The sequence below is a fragment of the Stomoxys calcitrans genome, chromosome 5, assembly GCF_963082655.1.
Source record: "Stomoxys calcitrans chromosome 5, idStoCalc2.1, whole genome shotgun sequence".
Classification (NCBI taxonomy): Eukaryota; Metazoa; Arthropoda; class Insecta; order Diptera; family Muscidae; genus Stomoxys; species Stomoxys calcitrans.
The window spans coordinates 124,357,909-124,379,910 of NC_081556.1; the positions used below are offsets into that span (position 1 = coordinate 124,357,909).

The window sequence follows — 22,002 nt, forward strand, 5'->3', positions numbered from 1 at the left end:
AGAGTGCAGTCCGATTCAAGTTTAAGCTCAATGATGAGGGGCCTCCCTTTTATAGCCGAGTCCGAACGGCGTGCCGCAGTGCGACACTTCTTTGGAGAGAAGTTTTACATGACATAGTACCTCACAAATGTTGCCAGCATTAGGAGGGGAAACCACCACTGAAAATTTTTTCTGATGGTCTCGCCAGGATTCGAACCTAGGCGTTCAGCGTCATAGGCGGACATGCTAACCTCTGCGCTAAGGTGGCCTCCAAGTATAAGTCATAACAAAATATCTCATACAAAATCTCAGTCTAATCTGATAAGAATGGCACCCCATAGGGGCTCTAGAAATATATTCGGGAGATTGGTTTATTTTAGACCCTACTTGGCAAAGTTATTGGAAGGCGAAACAAAACACTTCCTGCAAAATGTCATCAAAATCGGATAATAATTGCGCTCTCTAGAAGCTCAAAAAGACAAAAAACCCAGTTCAGCTTATATGGCAGCTATATCAGGTTATAAATCGATTTGGTACAGTCGTTGCAAGTCATAACAAAACATGTCGCGCTAAATTCCAACCACATCGGATGAGAATTTCGCACTGTAAAGGCTCAAAAATCAAGAACCGAGGACGGTTTATATGGCAGCTATATCAGATTATGAATCGATTTGAACCATACTTAGTGCAGTTTTTAGAAGCCATAGCAAAGCGCTACATGCAAATTTTCAACCAAATCGGATAAGAATTGCGGCCTCTAGAGGCTTAAGAAGTTAAGATCCGAGACTGGTTTGTGTGGCAGCTATACCAAAACATCGACCGATTTGAGCCATTTACCGACCTGTACTAATACGAAGTATTTGTCCAAAATTTCAAGCTATTTTCGGCTAGCTTTATTCTTTTGAAAGTTAGCGTGATTTTGACAGACGGACGGACATGGCTAAATTGACTTATAACATCAGATCAATATTTCGATGAGTTACAAGTGGAATGACGAAATTAGTATACTCCCATCCTTCGTTGGAGGGTATAATAATACAGTTGGACCATATGTATTTTAATTGCGAAAAAATATTTTTGATATTATTTGTTTGCATAACAGTTTTTATAAGTTATGATTGGTACTACCATCATATTTCGCAGCAATTTTTCGCTACCTATTATTGTAACCTATCTAGTTTAATGTCCCATTCGCAGACACATATCCTTACAGCAATATCCTGATTTCCTTTTGTAAAATAGGATTGCGCTTTGAAAAAGTGTAAACGTTTGTAAAAAATAGTAAAATTTAATATGTTTGTGGAAGTAATTGAAAAATAATTGATTTTAAACCCCGTTTACACTGCTCTTTAAATCCCGATTTAATGGCTCGTTCATCTGTTTTCCCTTCATAAAATCAGCTGACGAGAGCCTTTAATCCGGATGTAATGAGCGTTGTAAATGGAGTTTAAATTCCCCTCTACCATTCACAATAGGTGTATTGCCTTAGTTGGTAACACTTATTTGTAAATAACTCGGCATGGCAACTCCGGAAGAAAATTTATGTTGCGCAACCGTTAGATGCTTGTTACGACTTTATATAGATTGGACCGTTAAAAATGCACAATGACAAGATGGGATGCCCAATACATAAGATGAGTTCGCTGGGAGTTAAGTTTGACGTATTGTGCTTCTACAGCGAGAAGGATTGTAGCTAAAAAAGTAAAAAGGTTTGTGTCCTTTGATTTGACCTAGAGTCCAGAAAAAGTATGAGAGACGCCCACATGTACATATGTAACTGCATTTCTCAGGAAAAAGGTTACCCTGACCAATAACACATAAATGTCAATTCCGCCTTGCCAATCTATTTAAGAAGACCTTCCGCAGATATACAAGGAAGGTACAACAACATCGTGTATTAGAACAAGACATGTTCATTACAGTACATGCTTAACGAATGTTTAATATTTACATTGTTAAGCATGTACTGTTATGAAAGATGGTCACCTTTTTAAGAAAAAATTACATTCTCAAAACAGAGAACCTGGGTACATGCAGACCTGAGATGCACATATCAAGTAATCGATTGTTTTTGTTGTTGTATTAGCCATATGTCTATGGTGGGAGGTAGCGATCCTCGTCAAGCTCCTATGGGTGATCAAGCTCGTTTCGGTTCAAAGGACCGATCGTTGAGGCAACTTGATGGCCATTGCTTATTTATAGGCGCCAATAATTCGCCTTGCCATAACGACTATCATAGGCACATAAGATTTATGCAAGAGCCGGTGCCACCTGGCCTCTCACTGAGACTTTTCTCTCGATGCCGCTGATTGTCCCCGATTACAGTCAAAGTTACTCCGTATGGAGCATATCTCTATTCGCAACCATGTAGTCGCGATCGGTAGCTCGCAGCTAAGCTCCTCGTGAAAACTATGAAGACCACACAGACCGGAGCTCAAAGTTCCAGTCTGTGTGGAATTCATGGTAATCCCGTGCTGTGATCGAATTCTCTTCTTGTTTTCAATGGTTATAGTGTTTTCAACGGTTATTTTCAGCGAATATTTTCTGAGGGCAAGTATTTCGTCCACTGTTTTCCGAGAATGAGCCAGAAGGCTCTGTTAATAAGATATTTATGTAAAGATTCCACCATACCATTGCCTATGTCTTATAATAGGCTCAGTTGTCAGCCTAAAATTATGTATGCGAGGCTGGAACATTCTTCTCATTTAAGGGAATATGATTGTGGCCAGCGACCCAAGTCAGTGCTATGTCATCGTTTTTAAGTTTATTCAAGGATTTAAAATATAGCGCCAACCATTTCATTCCCCCTGTCCTCGAATTCGGAGCCTTGAGAATATTGTCCACAAAAATCGTAATTTTCAATTGAAACCGTGGGGACGACTGCGGCGGCGAAGTTTAAAAATATAATTTGGAAAATTTAACCAGATTTGGTGATCGCTTTCAATTTTACAAAATTTGCTTCGACTCCGTTCTGGATTCCACTCCTTGAAAATTTTCTGACTTCGCAGTTGTTTACTAGAGTTACTTACATTTCAGTTCGATAAACCGCTCATTCTTCCGGCAGTCTCAACGATATACCGTGGTATAGGAGTAAACCTATCTTTGGCTCTATTTTGAAACAATTAGTGAAATCCTAGGTCTCATCGTTCGTAAATACAGTATGCGCCGCCCTATCTTCTCTGTCGAGTCGTTTTCGTTGTCAGGTAGTCTAAGATTTTCTTTAGACTTCTCTTCGCAAACATAGAATCTAGAATGAAACTGTATCCTTACCTGTTGCATTTTATCATGCTGAGCTTCTTCCGCTTAATCGAAATCGCAAACCCAACCCCACCCTCGTCTCCATTTTGGAGCCATTAGTGAAGACCGCGGTCTCATCTTTTTTAGCGACATCTTTTCAGTCAGGAGAGCGAATCCTGAATATCCTATCACCATGATGGGTAGTCTGAGACCTTCTTCAGACTTCCCTACACATTCATAGCATCTAAATCTACCTGAGATGCGGACCTAAACACTTCATGATTCCGATATAAGCATTAAGTCAGAAGAACGACATCTTCCGCATATCCAGGATTCAAAAATACATGGTTAGATCACTTGCGAAAACATAAAGTGGATAAGCCCCATGAACATCATTATGGATGTCAAATCTGCCAATTGCAAATGTCATCAAATAGGAGAAAATGTAAACAAAGAAGAATGTAAAAAGAGAGTAAGTTGACATCCTCAATGCAAAGTACTGCCTCAATCCTCAATGCCAAGGGACGACAATGCCCATCATAGGTGGCGTTGTCGTCGTCGTCGCCGGATGCAGGACCATTCTTACATAGTTGACGCCGAACTTTACCCTTACTCACTTAAATAAAGTATTGTATTAAAATTTATCTGCTAAAATATGTTACCACTTACACTCATGTGGTGTTGACATTTAATGATTTCTTAGGAAATTTCATGGGAAATCATCTTTCAATTGAATTGTAGTTCTATTTAAAAACTTCTCATTAATTGGACAATAAATCGTCAGAAATTTTCAATAAATTGTGCTTTCATATCAAAAACACAAACAAAAAGCTACTCTAGATATTGTTAACAGAATTATGTATGAATATTAGCCTTATATTGTTATCTTGTGTATAAATAGTAAACTGTCATTATTCATTATTTAGATAAATATTACACGGACTTTCTACTTTTCCCTATATAGTTGGAGTAAATCGTAAAATTTTATGGTCTGCATCTGGCAATGTTGTATTTTTCATTTTCATTTGGCGCGATAAAAAAAAGTCTTTTGTTCCGAAATGGTCATTAACTCTACTCACAGGGGCTGTTATCATTTTGTCAATGTATAGACTTGCCGTATGCATTACAATCAGTCTTCCATAGTAAACAATGCATTCAGTGGTAGATATCTACATATTTCTCGCTTATCCTCACTCCTTCCTTTATCACTTTACACTTAATCAGCATTCATCAGTTGCCAGTAAATCTTGCCACGAGCGATCCAAATTGCCATCATTTACTTATCATACGCCACAAAAATCAAATGGAGGAAGCCATAATCAATAAAAAATGCCAATGTTCTGTATTTAACATTATTTGCGAAAGAGTTTTGGAATTGCGTTCTAGAAAAATGTTGCAATTCGTAATGAAGATATTAATACTTTATGAAACATAATGGAATGGCCTAATTATTCGGAGAAAGTCAGGAAACACATCAAAATAATAAGCGTTTGCATTTTATCTCACAAAAAGTTCATGATTTGTAGCAACAAAATGAAATAATGAAATTCGAAGAAGTTAGTGACAATTTGCCAGTAAAAATGTGCAGGAGAGTAAGAAATTTCTGCTGAGAAAAACCTCCAACAGAATGAGAACCTAAAGTGAAACTTCTTCTGACTGCCAGTGCGGGACACACACATAGCAGATGTTCTATAGTCTCTTCTTCTTCGATGTCCTCACAGCTTCGGCAAAAGTCGTTGCTGGCAGCCTTCAGTCTGTCAGCATGTTTTCCGATTAGACAATGACCTGTCATGACAATGACAGAGACGTCTGTTTTAGTCACTGACAACAAAGCAGTAGACCTCTTCAAGTCTAGATTAGACCACATAGTTTTTTAATGCTCACAGCCCCCTCTTTGTGACCATCTATCATTCGTTGCCCTTCGGGCCTGATCCTGAAGACTTAGCATACATGTCGCTAGAGGTATACCCACAGATTCCAGTTTCCCTGAAATGTGAAAGGTAGTTCCTAGTCTCGCAAGCTCGTCCGCTTTACAATTTCCTGGGATATCTCTGTGGTCCGGCATCCAGCACAGGTTAATTTTGAACTGTTCAGCCATCTTGTTGAGAGATCAGCGACAGTCGAGGGCGGTTTTTGAGTTCAGAAATATGTTCTCCAGGTTTATGCCAGTTGTCGTTATTACATATCTTAGTCATACCACCTCTTCTTTGATTGCAAGGATCTCCGTTTGATACACACTGCATTGTAGTTTTTCAGAGTACACCTAAAGCCCACCTGGTCGTCCAGTTTGGAACCATCCGTGTTGAAGTCTATGTAACTTCTCTTACCAGGGATATCGTAGTTCCAATCGGTTCTATCAGGAATAGTGGTAAAGAACTTTTTATCAAAAAGTGGCTCAGGCAGGGTGTAATCCACACTGCCTGGAACATCAGCCATTGTATCAAGGATAACACAGTGTCCGTAGGACCAAAGAGTAAGCTCCCTTAACCTCACAATAGTGGATGCAGCAATTTGTCTCGCCACAATGTCCAGAGGCATTAAGTGTAGCATTTATTTCAGTGCATCAGATGGTGTCGCCGTCAGTGCTGCTGTGATGCACAAACAAGCCATCCTTTGGATCCGGTTTACTATTGAACAGTAGGTGGTCTTTTCAAGCGCCGTCCAACAGACCACAACACCATAGAGCAGTATAGGTTTGACAACTGCAGTATACACCCAGACTTTTACCAATTGCTCTCCGCAGATGTATAGGGCAAAATTTTGGATTTGAAGTTGAATTTCCTGTTCAACACAACACCCAGGTATTTTGCACTTTTAGTAAATGGAACATTCTCTCCTCCCAAGGAGACAGGTGCCACTGTAGGTAACTTGTATCTCCTGCTAAAAAGAACTACTTTTGTCTTGCACGGATTTACGCCTAGACCACTTTCGGTAGCCCACTTTGCTGTAGCACGTAGAGCTTCCTGAAGTATATCTCTAAGAGTGCCGAGAAACGTTCACGACTTTTTCACCTTTTTCATCCAGAGACAATAATATACTGTTAATGGCTATGTTCCAAAGTAGAGGAGACAGTACACCTTCTTGAGGTGTTCCTCTGCTAACCCATCTTTTTAGATCTACACATCCCAAGCCTGCCGTAATGCATCTTTTAGTAAGTAAGTTATTAGTAAGCGCACAACAAGCCGATTACTGTCTTAGGTGTATGCCCATAGTGGCATGGGGCGGATTAATATCTTCTCCCTCTTTTCAACCTAACCTAAAAAGTTATAAATAAACTTCCTTACGGTAGTGTTGATGCGTAGAAACTGCAGCTCCTTCATGATTGACGTTGGTTGTATATTCCTTCACACCGAGAGAATCCTCTATGTAGCCGTCTAGGTCGTGAAGGGCTGTTTCAGTGGACTTGTCCTTAGTATATGCATGCTGTTGCCGAGACAGCAGAACTCCATGGGTCTTTGCCCTAAGATATGTATCCATGAACCTCTCAAAAGTCTTCAGCATTAAGGATGACAGACTTATCGCTTTCGTATAATTTCTTGCTTTTGGAATGAAAATGACCGTAATGTTCCTCCATCCCACAGGTATATACGCTGATACCAGCAGAGTATATCTCCCTAATCCAAGGAGCCAGTCCGTCGGACACAGCTTGTAATTCAACCGGTGATAAAACGTCAGGGCCTGGCGACTAAAAGCAGTCGAAGCTGTTTTCTCACCCAAAGAATTTTCGGCTTAGAAACAATTTCCCCAAAACCTCCGACGAATGCATACCAGAGTCTCCGTAAAAGTTTGTGCAAATTTTTCACTCTAATTGCTGATTGCTGCGCAATGTTGTTATATCTTCTAAATTATTGTAGCTTAAAAGTATACGAGAAACTCATATTTGTTAACAGTAGGTTTGACCCCACCAAAAATAATATTCCGATTAGCTATCACGAACTTTGTTTTTTCGACAGGAAACCCGTCCTAAGTCTATTTAGCCATGTCCGTCCGTCTATCTGTGTGTCTGTCGAAAGCAGGCAAACTTTCGAAGAAGTAATGCTAGCCACTTTAAAATTTCCACAAGTACTTCTTATTAGTGTAGGTCGATTGGGATTGTAAATGGTCCATATCGGCCCATGTTCTGATATAGCTGCCATATAAACTGATCTGGGATCTTGACTTCTTCCAGATATTTTTAACTTATAATGGATTTTGGAGCACTATCCAGTAGAAAATAAATTTTTATTTTAATTTTGGAAATCGGACTGCAAATGAAGATTTGGCAGCCCAAACTATTTTTATACCCCACCACCATAGCATATGGGTATACTAATTTCGTCATTCCGTTTGTAACACCTCGAAATAACCGTCTTAGACTCCGTAAAGTATATACATTCTTAATCGCCACGACATATTAAGTCGATCTAGCCGTGTCCGTCCGTTCGTATGTCTTTCGAAAGCACGCTTGAAATTTTGCACAAATACTTCTTATTGATGTAGGTTGGTTGGGATTGTAAATGGGGCATGTAGGTCTATGCTCTGATATAGCTCCCATATAAACCGATCTTGGATCTAGACTTCTTGAGCCACTAGAGGGTGCATTTTTTATCCGATTTGGCTGAAATGTTGCACGAGGTGTTTTGTTATGTCTTCCAACAACTGTGCTAAATATGGTCCAAATCAGCCCATAACCTGATATAGCTACCATATAAACCGATTTCGGATCTTGACTTCTTGAGCCGCTAGAGGGCGCAATTATTATCAGATTTGGCTGAAGATTAGCATGAAGTGTTTTGCTTTGACTATTAACAACTGCGCGAAGTAGGGTCCAAATCTATTCATTACGAGATATAGCTGCCATATAAGCCGATCTCGGATCTTGATTTCTTGAGCCGCTAGAGGGCGCAATTTTCACTCGATTTGGCTGGAAATGTTTTGTTATGATTTGCAACAATTGTGCCAAGTATGGTCTGAATCGGTTCATAACCGGATAAATTTTCCATATAAACCGACCTCCCGATAATACTTCTTGATCCTATAGAGAACACAATTCTTATCCGATTTTGCGGAAATTTTGCACAATGACTTCCAGTTTGGTCTCCAATTATGGCCCCAATCAATTTATAACTTGGTATGGCTCCAATAACGTAGCAATTCTTATTCATTATCATTTGTTTCCCTGTAAAGAGAAATAGGGCAAAGAACTTGACAAATTCGATCCATAGTGGAGGGAACATAAGATTCGGCCCGCCCAACTTAGTACGCTTTAACTTGTTCGAAATGCCGAGGTGACCAATTTAAGGGCCCTGCCAAGAGGCACCCAGATCACCTGTGGCCTTGAATCAATTCTTTTCCGAGTTTGCTAAAATTTTGCTCAAAGACCTCTTCTATGACCTCCAACATACGTGCCATGTATGGCCTGAATTTGTATAGAATCTGACATAGTTTCCATATAAATCGATCTCCCGATTTGACTCTACAGGGCGCAATCCTTAGCCGTGTTGGCCAAAGATATTTTCTTTCTTCTAGAACGACTTTAATATCATGGGCGGGACAGTGGTCCTATTCTCTTACTAGGCTCTTGTAGAAAATATCCTTGGTCTGTTCGTCCTTGTCTTCCGTCGGGTCATGGACGCAAATAAGGCTGATGTTGAAGAATTTGGCCTTTATGCGGATTGTAGCTAGGCTCTCATCCACCGAAGTAAAGCTGGAGACAAGTTGTTTCAGTCTGCGAGTTACCACAAATCCAAAGCCAAATTCATGCCTCGTTTCATAACAGCTTTAAATTAGGACGTCATCTGTAGGTGTTGTTGTTGAGACCTTCCCGAACCATCGCAACTTCCGGTATGGCGCTAATGTCTGCCTTGTATTTCTCCAATACATCCGCCAGTGCGTGGGCGCCCTCTTCACAAAGAGTGCGAACGTATCAAGTGCAGATACGAAAATCATGGTCCTTGAAACGTTTTCTATTGGGTTGCCCAAAAAGTAATTGCGGATTTTTTAAAAGAAAGTAAATGCATTTTTAATAAATCTTAGAATCAAATATACTTTTTTTCTAAAGCAAGCTAAAAGTAACAGCTGATAACTGACAGAATAAAGAATGCAATTGCAGAGTCACAAGCTGTGAAAAAATTTGTCAACACCGACTATATGAAAATTCCGCAATTACTTTTTGGCCAACCCAATATAATCTTCAACCTTCATGACCTGATATAGACCCTATGGGGCTACCTTGAAATTTTGCCCTTGAACATTCCATTAGGGACAGGGACAAACATCTCACATATCAATGTGAGTGCTGTCCGATTCAAGTTTAAGCTCAATGATATGGACCTCCGTTTTATACCCGAGTCCGAAAGGCGTGCCGCAATGCGACACATCTTTGTGAAGAAGTTTTATACCATCATCCAATTTTGCACCACCATCCAAATGAAGTATATATCGAATCGGTCTATAACCTGACATAACTTTAATAGCAAAGCCATTCTTATCCATTATCCCCTATAGTAGATACTTGGCAAAGAACCTGACAAATGCTTTCCATATACGATTCAGTCCGGCCGAACTTAGCACGCTTTTATTTATTTTATTTCAAAGTAATATTTTTTATTTGTTATATTTTAAATTTTATTTGATATTAATTTTGAATACATTTTTAAGGTATTCTAGTGGGCATGAACATACATACAAATGTGTATATATTTTAATCCTAAGTATCTGTGTCATGTGGGGTTACTCTCCTATCTATTCTGTGACCATGGTTAGACAGCGATTGCCCAGTTTTCTCTATAGACCCATTTTTGCCAACCAACACTTTTTAATTGGGTTAAGGTTATGTTGTGTTCCTCTGCTTCTGTCTGTATTCTCTTTTCTCTGGCTGTTTGTCCGTCCATTGTCTGTCTGTTTTTTTTTTATTTATGCCAAATTGGGTCTCGGTTCTTTGCCACTTATTTCGCCGTTTTTCTTGCTGGCCCCCCCAACATTAGTTGTGGTTGGTTGGTTCTTTGCTGGCTTGCTGGTTGGTTAGCTTGGATTGGGTTCGATGGTTTTTAGCTTCTTGGCATAAAGTGTGGTATAAAATGTTTTGCATTTTGTAAACCCCTCTTAACCCGGAAGACAATCGATACAATTCACATACCACATACCAAATGAGAAAAAAGGCAAAAGCACGGCAGTGAAAAAAATACCATTGAATAAAAATTGCCTAGATTTGCATTTGCAAAAAAGAATAAATAAATGAAGAAAAAATAAATAAGCCGTCATAGAAATTAAAATCAAATACAGGCATAATTATAAGCCATAATTATTCTTTTCTATCGCATTATGGGCCAACAAGAGTATGCTGGCCCCATTTTAGGGCCCAGAGTAGTAGTAGTAGATTTTATGGTGCTTTACTAAGGCATTTGCATTTATTTATTAAAGGCAATAACAATTTTATGTATTACACTTTGCAACAAAATAAGATAGATTGGCAAGTAGAGTGGGCCGCCGTTTCAACAACAAATGTTTTTAAGGAATAGATATTTTGATTTAAAAAAAAAGTAAAATCGTGCTAAGTTCGGACGGGCCGAAACTTAAAAACGCGTGATTGATCTATTGATTAACGGACTGATCAACTCCCAGCCCAAATGGCTAAAGCTTGAGTCATGAAATTTGGCACGAATGTGGGTCTTGAGTCGCAGGTGAGCGATAAGACGGGGTTATGTGATATTCGTACGTTTAGGTACTAAAAAGTACGAAATTGTGACTTTTTTACCCAGCGAGAACGGATGGGCCTAGAATTATGATTTTATGAAAAAATAAGATTTGGTGACAAACATTTTCAAAAATTGTACCGGAAGTGGGAAAAATAATACGTTTAGAATTTCAATTGGTACTTTTTGGTACCTTGTTGTTAATTGAGCAAGAGATTTGAATTTTGGAATTTAGATACACGATGACAACCTAAATTGGGTTGCCAAAAGAGTTTTTGGACATTTAGAAACAAAAAAGTAGCAAAAAAGGTACGAAATAGGTGAACTTTTTGCATAGGGCGAACGGGTAGAGCTAGAACTTCGAAATTTGACTTAAATGAATGTTGTTGCAAAAAAGGGGGTAAATAGAAAAAATATGAAAAATAGTAATGGAGAGGGAAGAAACGTACCTTTAGTACCGTATTTGGCACCATTTCATACTTTCTTTGGTACTAAAACGTACAAAGTGGTACTTTATTTACAGACTGAGCTACATCTGCAATATTAGGGATACAGGTACATCTTAGCAGTATGTAACGGATGACTAGAAGATTGTTGGAAGCCTTAACCAAACGACTCGTGCAAAATTTCAATTAAATCGTGCAAAATAGCTTTACTCCTTCGAAAGTTTGCGTGGTTTCGGCAGACAGACAAGCGGACCTAATTCCAAAGAATTTTTTATCTCCTTAGGTATTGTATATCGCATTTTATGCCCATATTCACAAAATGTATTGCAGCTTTAAAGTTTATTGTTTATTTGAAAGATTTCCTTTATAGAACTGTCAAATGAACCTACTTCAGAGCTGCATTAAATTTTGTGAATACCGGTGTTACAGTTCTCCTGAAGCAGACATGGGTTCAAGCTAAATAGATCTGGCAAACTATCGATACACGTAACATTCGATAATTCGATATATATCGATATTTATAAATATATCGAGAGTAACGATACTATCGTAAATTTCTGACCGCCATTATTTCAAACGAAAATTATGAGTCAAAATCAGGAGATCGATTTATGTAGAAGCAATAACAATGCACAGACCTAATAAAACCAAATTTTACAAATAAAAGTTCGGTCGGGTCGAATTTTGGATACCCACCACCTCGGGTATATATGTAAACCACCTTTCGTCATAATCCGGTGAAAAATGCATAATTTATGCACCCATAGCAGCTATATCGAAATATGGTCCGATTTGGACCAAATTCGGCACGGACATTAAATGGTCTAATAAATACAAGTTTTATTTTGGTTCAATATTGGCCTTTTTAACAGCTACATCCAAAGATAGGCCGATGTGAACTGTATAAGACACGAATGTCGAAAAGCCTAACATAAGTCACTATGTCAAATTTCAGCGAATTCGGATAATAATGCGTCTTTTATGGGGCCAGGACCTAAAATCGAGAGATCGGTCTATATGGCAGCTATATCCAAAAATGAACCGATCTGGGCCAATTAAAAAGAGGATGTCGAAGGGCCTAACACAACTCACTGTCGCAAATTTTGCCAAAATCCGACAATAAATGCGCTTTTTTGGGCCCAAAACCTTAAATCGAAAGATCGCCCTATATGGCAGCTATATCCAAATCTGAACCGATCTGGGCCAAATCAGGATGTCGAGTGGCCTAACATAACTCCCTGTCCCAAATTTCAGCAAAATTGGATAATACATGTGGCGTTTTGGGATAAGACCTTAAATCGGCCGATCGGTCTATATGAGGGCTATATCAAGATATAGTCCGATATAGCCCATCTTCGAACTTAAGCTGCCAATGGACAAAAAAAAGAATCTGTGCCCAATTTCAGCTTAATATCTCTTTTTTTAAAGACTGTAGCGTGATTTCAACAAAAAGGCAGACAGATGGACGGACGAACATGGCTAGATTTTTATGACGATCAAGAATATATATACTTTATAGGGTCGAAAATGAATATTTCGATGTGCTGCAAACGAAATGACAGAATGAATACACCCCATCTTTCGGTGGTGGGTATAATTAAGTCAGTGGGAAACCATGAGAGAAATTATTGCATATAGTTTTAGCCTAATCGGATGAAAATAGCGCCCTCTATAAGGGCAATATATCTTAAAGGATACATTAAGTGTCGGATCGTTTATTTTTGGCCAAATAGGAGGGGAAAAATATTAATCGATATTCAGACAAAAAATTAAATATCGATAGTGCCATCGATATTTTGCCAGCTCTAGTTCAAGCTCTACGAAAATTTAATTCTCATCCCGTTAAAATTTAATATTAACGAAAATTTCTTGCACATACATATACATGTAGCCTTTTCAAAGAATTTTTAAAAAAAAATTAAAAATTTCTTTAAAAATATCGTCAACATTTTGATTTTATAAAATTTTCAAGTTGCAAAGTGCTTTCGGGAAATCGCAATACAATTCGGTCAAACGTTAAACGCTTTCAAAAGCAAAGGCTAACCAAAAACTATCTCCAATAAAACCATTCGATGGGGAGGTAGGTGTGGTCACAATATCGGTAAAGGTTAGGTAGTGGTTTAACATGTGTGGCTTATTGCTATGCTGCCCACAATATCTTCCTCCTACCCGCCCTTTCCCCAACTGACCAAATAAACCACAACTGCATTGACTGCTTGGTTGCATACGCTGGTGCATGTTGGCAGTTTAGAATGTCCATATGACTTACTTTACATTCTGTGTTTGGCATAACATTCAACGAGGGTGGTTAAAAATTTATGTGGTAGAGGAAAACAATTCAACAAAACCTTTTTTTTAGTTTTTGCTGCTGTATGTTTTTATAAAGGTATTACCCATCATTTTCATAAGACCCTCGCACCACCAAGTCAATTAGTCGTCTCAAGCAATGCATAGTCTTGCTAATTTTTTATATAAATTGCGATTATTCTTTGTATTATGGATCCATTTCTTAAAAAGTCGCTCATAGTAAGCACCGCGAATAATACATGGCAGTCATACATACAAATGTAAGCTCACAATATTCCACGCTTATTGAGAATGATCAGCATCAAAGATAATGCTGACATGATAGGCGAATATATTGACCGCACATTTTACAAATTGTTACGATTTTTTATTGCTTGCCAATTGTTTGCAATCGATTCCTCTTTTCAATTCATTGATGGCTGAATCAATGATTGCTGCAATGTGTGTACAATATGTATATGATTACATTTTACTGTATGTTGAGAACAGTTGGAGGCCACCGTAGCTCAGAGGTTGTCCGCCTATGATGCTGAATGCCTGCGTTCGAATCCTGGCGAGATCACCTGAAGAAAAATTTCAGCGGTGGTTATCCCCTCCGAATGCTGGCGACATTTGTGAGGTGCTGTACCATTTGGTACAGCTCTCAATAGTCTCATCCTTTTGCAATAATCATTAGGCGCGGTTTCCACGTGTGCCGCCGACAAATGACACATATAGGAGACTGGTTCCCTAGCGGTGGACGAGCTCTTTCTGGCATATTCGTCAGTCGTCTCATTTGCCGGAATATCATAATGTTTGGGAACCGAAGTCAGCGTCATATCATCAGCCTGGGTCTCATTCAGGGACTCCAAACATTCCGTCACGCACAACGACTTTTAATCTAAGACCTTAAGCATTGCCATTGCATCCACAAAAATCTTGATCTACGAAGGCGGCAAAATTTCTCTTGGTGCTATGGTTATAAAATAGATGCCTGTCTAAAACAGCGTTCATTCGTCCGGCACTCTCAGCGACATACCAATATCAAGCGCGTCGGAGTAGACCCTAAATTCTATACCTAAATACAGAGGTCTCATCTTTCTCATACACAACGTCCGTCTCCCAATACTCTCTTCCGGGAAACCGAATATTGGAGATGTTAGCCTGTATCGGTCTAAGTGCAAAGTACTCTTCTGAACACAACCTTGGTGGCAGAGTTCCAAATATACAACTCAATAGTTTGCTATTCAACATCGCATTCAAGCCCGCCACATTTTCGAACATCCTGCTTTAAGTCTTGTAATCGGAATCCCTCTCAGATACCAGCGCTCCATCGTCACCACTGGCTTTACAATGGCCATTCAACCGGGATTGTGGCAAGGCTGCGGAATCTAGCCATCGACTCCGACCCCAGGTAGGAGTCGGAGTATTAAGCCGGAGTCGGAGAGCGGCTCGGAGACGGGGCAACAGTTCTCAACTCAAAACCAAACCCGGCTCTGACTTCGACTCCGGCCTTAAAAACTCGACCTGTTTCGGGGTGAACTCCCTCCCATCCGAAATGTTTGAATATGTGAAAAATGTGTATTTATATGAACTTTAAGTTAAAAAGCTCACAATCATGGGATGGATAGAACGTAGGTTCGATTCTCTGCGGCACTTTTTACAATCTTTAATAGGACTACGCCCTAGATGTTTAGATCACACAAGAGTGTTGTTGTTTTATGAACATTTGTGGCTGATCTGGTTACATCTGTGTGTTGATTCGCTTTTATGAACCAATTACGCACTAGCTCCGTCTTCCGCGGGTTAGTAATCAATCCATTTCTCGTAGCTCACCTCGACAGTCTACACAGTGACCTTTAAATGATCCTGCTGATCGTCGATAGAAACTTACCTCGGATCTGAAGAACAACATCGTCCGCGTATGCGATTAATCTCACGCCAACAGGGGGCCAACAGGCGTAGAATTTACCATGTCTGCCTATGGCGCAAAACGCTTGGGTTTAGATCCTACGGAGAACCTCCTAATGACATTTGTAAGGCATAAAGCCATACAAAAACTTTTCAACTTCTCGGACTAGGCTATAAAAAGGGCGTTCCTTATTACTCAGCTTAAATCGGACAGAACTCATTGATATGTAAGAAGTTTCAAAATTTTAAATCTATAGAAACTTATTATCAAAACCTCCAACAAAAATAGTACCCTTCCATTCATCACGAATCACTCAGTGATATAAGAGAAATAACAATCAAAAATGTGCTAAGTTCGGTTGGATTGAATCTTGGGAACCACCATGAATTCTGCTTGAAATTTACATAAATGTTGAAGGCAAATTTCTAAAATTCTGGCAAAACATTATGCTTCTAGGGGCCGTTGAAGACTAATCGGGTGATCGGATTATATGGGAGTCATATCAGTACCGCAATTCGGCAACTTATAACGAAAATGGTTTAGTCATTTTTGTCGATAAAAAAAACGTTGCCACTAACGATTATGCTTTTCTCAAATTCCTCATTAACAGAAATCGTTATCTTTTTTTTCTATGGCAACTCTATGCAAAAACAAGAAAAGCATAAAAAGGAATCGACAGAAATAATAAAAAAATGTTCTCACAGCCTGAAATTCTGACTAAAGTGCAGTATACGTAAAAAATGACAAAAAATCCAATTTTTTCGTAACAGAACATTACGTGCAAAATTTCAGCCCAATCGGATAACAGTTGTGTCCTCTAGGGGCGTGCTCAAGATGTCAAATCGAAGGACCGACTTATATGGGAGCTATATCCAATTCTGAATCGATATGGCCCTAACGATTTAAATAAATAAAAAGTTTCTGTACAAAAATAGAAGCGAATATCTTTGTTCGTTCGACCGCTATCGTGATTTCCATTGACGGACGGACATGTCTAGATCGTCTCAAAACTTTAAGACTTCAAGAATATACAAATATACTTTTTAGGGTCACAGATAAATAATTCAAGGTGTTACAAACAGAATGACCATATTGGTGTATTCCCATCCTATAGAAAGTTCGCATTGGAATTTCTTTATTCATCATCTTCCTATGCCTCAGTACATTTTTGTGGCTTATTAAAGCTTTGATTTCATTTTAAGTACAACAACAACAAACAAATTTAATGATAAGAACCGCACAATTTTAACATAATGGCCATACAACGTCACCGATTAATAAAAAAGTAAGAAGATAATGATGGTGGATTTAATTGTAATCTCACCATGTGTTGCAGTGGTTTATTACTTGGTTTTGCAATTTAATATTTTACACATAGAGCAGGTCGCTTTATTAAGACTTTACTACCCCCTCCTCCCCTCCCACTATTTAAATGAAAGAGTGTGTTCACTTGCATCTGTGTAATTGCGTTATCAAACAGAGCATATAAGAAGACAATACATTCAATGTTAAAAGGAAGAGAAGTTGTTCTCCTCACACTCACTAGTTCTCTGCCAATCATAAAATGATTTTATTTGGAGTGTAACCAAAGCATTGCTGCTGCTGCGTTAACGTTGTTGTTTTGATTAAGCTGTAGTTCATCTAGAAACGAAATTGTTCTTTGTTTCAAGAACTTGCACGCATACTTACATTGCCTCTTACACTTACACTGACGCAATGAAAAAACTCATGCGAAATAGGAATTAAATAAAAATTTATCTGTTCTACATACATATATGTGTGGGCACATCTGAAAATTAAAAATGTTAAATGTCTAGAATCTTTGGCAGTCCCATCATCATTAAAACGAGATGGTCAGTTTATAAATGATATATAGATGAATATAGTCTGATCAGAACTATATTCAACACGAATGTATAGGGACCTAATGCGACTCAATTTTCCTTATTTCAGCGAAATCAAGTAATAAATATGTCTTTTATTTGCTAAAGACTCTAAATCGGGAGGTCGGTCCATGCTGTAGCTACATAAGTATATATATCAAAACATTATCGATATGGACCATTTTTGGCTCGAATGTCGTGTATTTCCAATTACAGCGAAATCAAGTAATAACTTAGGCTTTTATCGGCTTAAGACCGTAATTCGAAAGATCGATATACATTAGGCCGGGTTGATTTGTATGGATGAAAAATCGTAAAGCAGAAACGTAAACTATATTTAATTCAAAGAAGTTTCTCCGAAGAAGCCCTCGACTTCAAAATTTTTATATTCACCACCGTAGGAAAGGGGGTATATTAATTTAGTCATTCCGTTTGCAACACATCGAAACATCAATATCCGACCCTACAAAGTATATATATTTAACGATGTACGTGTGACCGTGTGTCTGTCCGTCTGTTGTTATCACTCTACAGCCTTCAAAAATTGAGATATTGAGCTGAAATTTACCACAGATACGTCTTTTTGATACACGCTGGCTAAGTTCTTGAACGGACAAAATCGGACCGTATTTAGATATAGATTTCGCTGAAATTTTAATCTGTGGTTAGTTTTACGCCTCCCAACACATCGAAATATCCACTTCCGACCCTATAAAGTATATATATTCTTGATCAGCGTAAAAATCTAAGACGATCTAGCCATGTCTATCCGTCTGTCTGTTGAAATCACGCTACAGACTTTAAAAATAGAGATATTGAGCTTAAACTTTACACAGATTCTTTTTTTGTCCTTAAGCAGCTTAAGTTCGATGATTAGCTATATCGGATTATGTCTTGATATAGCCCCCATATAGCCCGATCCGTCGATTTAGTGTCTTAGATCCATAAAAGCCACATTTATTATCCGATTTTGCTGAAATTTGGAACAGTGAGTTGTGTTTGGCCACCCGAAATCCTTCTTGAATTTGGCCCAGAACGGTTCAGATTTGCATATAGCTGCCAAATAGACCGATATCTCGATTTAAGGTTTTGGGCCCATAAAAGGCGCATTTGTTGTCCGATTTCGTCGAAATTTGGGATAGTGCGTTGTGTGAGGCCCCTCGACAGCCCTCTTCAATTTGGCTCAGATCGGTCCAGATTTGGATATAGCTGCCATATAGACCGATCCCTCGATTTAACGTTTTGGGACCATAAAAGGAGCATTTATTGTCCAATGTCGCCGAAATTTGGGCATTGAGTTAAGTTAAGCCCCTCGACATATTTTTACAATTTGGCCTAGATTGATCAAGATTTGCATATAGCTGCCATATAGATCGATCTCTCCATTTAAAGTTTTTGGCATAAAAGGCGCATTTATTGTCCGATGTCGCCGAAATTTGGGACAGTTGTGTTAGGCCCTTCGACATTCTTCTTCTATTTAGTCCAGATCGTTCTAGATTCGGATATAGCTGCCATATAGACCGATCTCTCGATTTAAAGTCTTGGCCCCATAAAAGGCACATTTATAATCCGATTTCGCCGAAAATTGGAAACTTGTACTTATCCTTATTAATATCCGAATTTGGTCCAAATCAAACCATATACCGCTAAAGCTGTTATGGAGGCATAAATTATGCATTTTTCATCGGATTATGATGAATGGTGGTTTACATATATACCCAAGGTGGTGGGTTTCCAAAGTTCGGCCGGGCCGAACTTAACGCCTTTTCACTTGTTTTCTCAGAATTTTTCCAGATCTCGGTCAAAATTGCAGAAAAAAATTAAAGTCGAACGTCTTCGAAACCAGTGGAGATTTTGTAGACCTCAAGCGGACTTTTTGGAGAAATTTAGAGCACTATCCAGTAGAAAACTTTTGAAAATCAGACCATAAATAAAGATTTGGCAGCCCGAACAATTTTTCGAAAAACCGAGGTGACCAACTTTAGGGGCATGCCAAAAGACGCCCGGACAGCCATGAAATTTTGCACCCGATCTCGTTTCAAATTTCAAAGAGATATTTCTACCTGTTCTCACACGGCATATTTTTTACTAATTTTCTTTCGATTTTCTCCCACTGTGCGTTGTACCCAATTTTCGATAAGCAATCACCGACTTCCAATTTTGGCATTAAATTTTTATAATTTGCAGATGTTGCTCGTTCGTGTTCAATACTATGATGAAAGTGTTCAGTTTACTGAATAAATTGACCACTAACAGTTCGATGTTTAGTGTAAGAGTGCGTTTACAAATTAAATTCAGAATTGTCAAGTCCCTATTGGAAAACCCTTTATTTTTGTACTAAATTCCTTAAATAAATTATGTTGTTTTTAATATAATGATTTTTTTTAAATTGTCTTCTCCGAGAACCTAATAAGTTAAGTTTATAAAATTTCTATTTTTGTTCAGTCTGGTTACTCGTTTGGTTTTCACTGTGTAATACATTATTTTCCCCTTTTTTGTTAGTGTAGTATAACAGTTGTAGTACGTTAAATGATTTATTTTAAAGATAACTAGGTACTTTCATTCCATTACCAATTATTTATTGCCTTTTTATTATTAAATTAAAAATCTTTGGATTCTTTGTTGCAATGTCTCATTTGGGGTTAATAAACATATATCGTCTTCGTCTCCATAGTCGTCGATGCAGTGGTGCGAGTTGATAGCATTTATCTTTGTCACCACACATGTAGCTCATAACAACAAAGTGACAGATAAAAAAATGCATACAGTTTGAGAGTGCAGTAAGGTGACATTTTGGCAATGCGATTTATTGGAGGGAGAGGGAAATAAGCTTAAATGGAGAGAGAGAAAGAGCAAATGTGTTTATTCTAAAATGCATTATAGAAAATGAAAACTTGCAATCTATCTAATGAATAAATTATATATGTACATACAATCTTATCTACATATGTTTGTTTAAGGTTATTTCTCTCTTCTGCTCTTTGCATAGCTATGTTGCTATGCTCTTGTGGTTCAAAACAAAAATTTGCTTCCTTTGTTGTGCGATGGGAGGTTGTATGTACGTTTGTATGAGAGTGAGTGTGTGCGTTAGCCAGTTTTGCATTATCTATGTTTGCTACTTTGTTGTTGTTTGGTTCTCTTCTCTAGACATCTCATGGATTGCACTTTCATTTTGTGTGGGGAGGCGAAAAAAAAACAAAGAAATTGTTTTTGTTTTGTTCTGAGATGGGTGAAGTGGGGAGGGGGGATTTGTTTTTCATCACTTCTTTGCTCTCGCATTCATAAATTTGAGTGAATTGTTGAGCATATTTGTATGTAATACAAAAGAAATGCTTTTATTTTACTTTTGCTTTTCCTTTTTGTTTTTACAAACAAACCAACAAAAAATGAATGTTGAATTGAGTGTGAACGAACGAACAAACCAAACAGACAGCAAGCAAGTCAGGCAACGAGCGAGCGAGCGCCCACCAAGTCAACCAGTTTAACAGATACATTGAAAAACAACACAACACCACGGCGCACAGTTCGACTTTTGGAACGTCCAAGAAGACTTTTTAGTTAGTGAACAGAAGACGGCCAGAGAGAACAACAAAATCAACAGCAGCAGCAGCAAGAAGCGAGAAAATTAATTAAGAAAAAAAAGAAATAAGAATAAATATTATAAACCGACACACACACAGCAAACCAGAGTCAAATCAATTGAACAACATAGAGTATAGTATAATTATGCTGTCATAAAGAGGAATAACAAAATACAATTGGACCAATAAGATAGGTGGAGGAGAGAAGACATGTAGCTTAAATCATACAATAAAGAAATAGTAAAATCTGAAAACGAATATTAACATCACCTATAACAATTAAAAACGAATACCTAAACAAAAATTCTAAGTAATTAAAAGAGAAAAAAAATGTTTGCAAGAATAACTACTGCTTGCCATCTTTTCTCCTCCTCTTCCCTATGAGAGAATCCATTGATATTCCTTTCGAAATCTATTAGGCTGCGAAATTGATTTGATTTTGTTGTTGTTTTGTTCCCCCCCACTGAAATAGTAAAGTTTTGTTGCAAAGTTCTGGACTGGCTGTTTTGCTATATTTATACGATTTTTTTGGTGTCGCATTCAACTGATGGTGGACGTGACGGAACGCGCAACGCTTATTATTGTGAGTGAAATCGAAAAGAAAACAAAAAATCTGTGAAAAAAACCCTTCAAATGGGGAAAAATTAGCAAAGTGAAAAATAAAAAGTGCAAAAAAATAAATAAAAGAGAAAAATGTCTATGTCTTTTTGCGGTTTATAGAAAAGAAAACCACAGATAAAACTTCACAGAAAATTACAAAAAATAGCTTTATAGAAAAGAAAACCACAGATAAATTTCCCCAAAAAATTAAGAAAATAGCATTGGTGAAAAGTTTAAAATTCCACAAAAAAGAACGGAAACGGAAGTGAAAAAGAAAAAACTTCATAACATAATGTCAATGCTTACAATCTTGCCTGTGTGTGTGTGTGCTAAAACAAAATTTTAAATGATACTTTAATTTTTCTATAAAAAGAAATAAATACCTGTAATAAAATTTTTATTCTT

General features: G+C 38.0%; 1 protein-coding gene across 1 annotated transcript in view; it reads left to right on the top strand.

Moving 5' to 3' along the window:
• Positions 1-20,204: 20,204 nt before the first annotated feature.
• Positions 20,205-22,002, top strand: part of LOC106091626 (F-box/LRR-repeat protein 20) — a 51,283-nt gene continuing 49,485 nt past the window's right edge. The window contains exon 1 of the mRNA XM_059368423.1: positions 20,205-21,580. The gene's annotated coding sequence lies outside the window, so the exon portion shown is untranslated. The remainder of the gene's footprint in view (positions 21,581-22,002) is intronic.